We start from the raw sequence: 3,280 nt of genomic DNA, 5'->3' as shown, positions 1-3,280 counted from the left end.
CTGTCCCAAAAATAATAAAAGAAAAAGCTATGGCCATGATACATTTAAAAAGCAAGGAAGGCTCTTTACTCAAACATGCATGTTTAGACCATTAATCCAAAGAAATGGATATATTAAAATCTAAAAATAAAGTAAGTCTTTATAAAGGAGTTTCTGAATCTTACAGCTATTCAGATGAGGTAATCCCTCAATCAGCTTTATTCCAAGGAAAGAGAACAATTTCTGACTGTTTTAACTAATCTGACCAGAAAAAGTTTCAGTCGTTCCCAAGTGTATTATATTAAGCACATGATTAACAATATAATTCAAAGAGTGTTCCGATGCTGAGTTTTAGAGTACATTCACATAATCCACAACTTCTATCTGCGATGCAAATACCGACATGTCCCCTGTCACGGTCTGGGTTTAATATCTCAGAAGCACAATTAAGTTCCAAAGAGGCAAGACAGATGTTCCATCAGCAGGGACATGGTTTACCGCTGGCACACCCATCCTATGGAATGCTGTGCTGAGGCTTTAAAATATACTTCTTCGGTTATGACTGACTTTGAGCATCTTTCATGTTTGGGTTTTTTTTAACCCTTTCTCTACTTTCTCATGTGAATTATCTGTTCATATCCTTTGCCCATATTTCTATTAGGTTGCCTTTTTTATCCACATGTAGAATGCTCACAGTTATATGGATATTCGTTATTTGTTATGTGTGTAACACATATTTACTCCCATTCATTTGATTGTCTTTCGGTTTTATTTGTGGTATTGTACAGTGCTGCCATCATGTAATCAAATGATTCATCTATCAATATGGCTTTTTACATCTTCTAAAAATAATAGACTCTTCGGGGGGAGCTGCTTTTTTATTTTTGCCTTTTGTTTTTGTTGTTGCTATTTTAGAAATAGGGTCTCACTCTTTCACCCTGGAGTTGAGTGGTATGGCATCATAGCTCACAGCAACTTCAAACTCCTAGGCTCACAGCAACCTCAAACTCCTAGGCTCAAGTGACCCTCACGCCTCAGCTTCCAGAGTAGCTGGGACTACAGGTGCCCTCAATACAGCTGGCTAATTTTTTTTTTCCATTTTAGTAGAGATAGGCTCTTGCTCTTGCTCTGGCTGGTCTCAAACTCCTGACCTCAAGAGATCTTCTTACCTCAGGCTCCCAAAATGCTAGGATTACAGATGTGAGCCAATGTCCAGTGGCTTCTATGTTTTTAATACCACTTCTATTAATATTTCTGTGTGGTAAGAAGTAGAAATTTAATGTCTTCTTCCAAATGGAAGGCCAATCATCCTAATATCTTTCTTTTTTTTTTTTGAGACAAAGTTTCACTATGTTGCCCTTGGTAGAGTGCTGTGGTGTCACAGCTCACAGCAACCTCCAGCTCCTGGGCTTAAGTGATTCTCTTGCCTCAGCCTTCCAAGTAGCTGGGACTACAGGCACCCACCACAACACCCGGCTATTTTTTTGTTGCAGTGGTCATTGTTGTTTAGCTGGCCTGGGCTGGGTTCAAACCCACCAGCCTCAGCGCATGTGGCCGGCGCTGTAACTCCTGTGCTACAGGCACTGAGCCTATCCTATTATTTTTCACAGAATCCCCAACGAATGTCTTCTCATCTTTCATTAATTTTGGTCATGCTCATCTGTAGACTAGTCACTCTGGACAGGGTGATTGGATGTGCTTAAGTCAACCAAGGCAGTAACTGGAGCTAAAGATAGGGTCGGTTCCTCTCAACTCATTTCAATAAGGCTGAATGAATAAAAAGTAATGACTGAAATAAATTTCGAGAAACTGCTCCTCAAAGAGGGTGCAATAAATGCTGGGAGAAAAAAACAGATGTTCTCCTGTGTATCCTTATAACTTACCCCATTTCTTATCTACATTCACTCATTTCTCTAATCCTACATCAAAGTTGGTGATATGCTTTATAACATCCTGTCATACCAGGTAGCAAAGAAGATAACAAAGACAATTATAGTTGTGCCAAAGGCAATTTTGACCAAGATAGGACAATTTGAGTCTCATTAAGGATAATAATTGTAATGAACTGAAACCCTTAAATATGTTTCAATCCATGGGTTCATAATGGTTTAAAAACAAACAACTACAGCATTCTCTCCTTATCTGTGTTTTGCTTTTGTGGTCTCTCTCTCTTTTTTTTTTTCTTGTTAAAGCAAGCCCAAGCCAGGTTTGAACCCACCGCCCCTGGTTACATGGGTCTTGTAGTTTCTTACTCTTGGCCAATTGAAATCTGAAAATATTAAATGGACAATTTCAGAAACAATTCCTAAATTTTAAATTGTGTGCATTCTGAGTATAACATGATTAAATCTCTCACTGTCCTGCTCCATCCCCCAGGGACATTAATCCCCTCTTTGTCCAGCAAATCTACACTGTCCACCAGTTAGTCACTTAGGCGCCAACTGGATTATCAGATCTGCTGGCGGTATCACAATGTTAGTGTTGAAAGAACCTTTATTTTACATAATAATGGCCCAATACACAAAAGTTGTGATGAGAGTAATTTGTAAAATGCTTCGTTTGAGTGAAAGGGTGAAAGTTCTAGACATAATAAGAAAAAAGTTATATGCTGAGGTTGCTATGAATCTTCTATCTGTGAAATTATGAAGAAGGAAAAAGAAATTTGTCCTAGGCCAGGTGCAGTGGCTCACACTTATAATCCTAGCACGCTGGGAGGCTCAGAGGCAGGTAGATTGCTTGAGCTCAGGAGTTGGAAACCAGTCTGATCAAGAGTAAGACCCTGTCTCTACTAAAAATAGAAAAACTAGCCAGGCACCATGGCTCACGCCTATAGTCCCAGCTACTTGGGAAGCTGAGGCAAGATCTTTTGAGCACAAGAGTTTGAGGTTGCTGTGAGGTTGCTGTGAGCTATGATGCCACTCTACCCAGTATGACAGAGTGAGACTCTGTCTCAAAAAGAAAAGGTTTAGCTCTCGTAGCACAGTAGTTACGGTGCCAGCCACATACACCTAATTTGGCGGGTTTGAACCCTGCCCAGGTCCAGCTAAACAACAATTACAACTGCAACAAAAAATAGCCAGTCGTTGTGGCAGGTGCCTGTAGTTCCAGCTACTTGGGAGGCTGAGGCAAGAGAATCTCTTGGCTCGGTGCCTGTGGCTCAAGCGGCTAAGGCGCCAGCCACATACACTTAAGGTGGCAGGTTCGAATCCCCAGCCCGGGCCCACCAAACAACAATGATGGCTGCAACCAAAAAATGGCCAGGCGTTGTGGCAAGCGCCTGTAGTCCCAGCTACTTGGGAGG

This window comes from Otolemur garnettii, unplaced genomic scaffold (genome assembly GCF_000181295.1).
Source record: "Otolemur garnettii isolate 467f Iridium unplaced genomic scaffold, OtoGar3 scaffold00124, whole genome shotgun sequence".
NCBI lineage: Eukaryota > Metazoa > Chordata > Mammalia > Primates > Galagidae > Otolemur > Otolemur garnettii.
Note: the sequence above shows the minus strand (reverse complement) of the source record.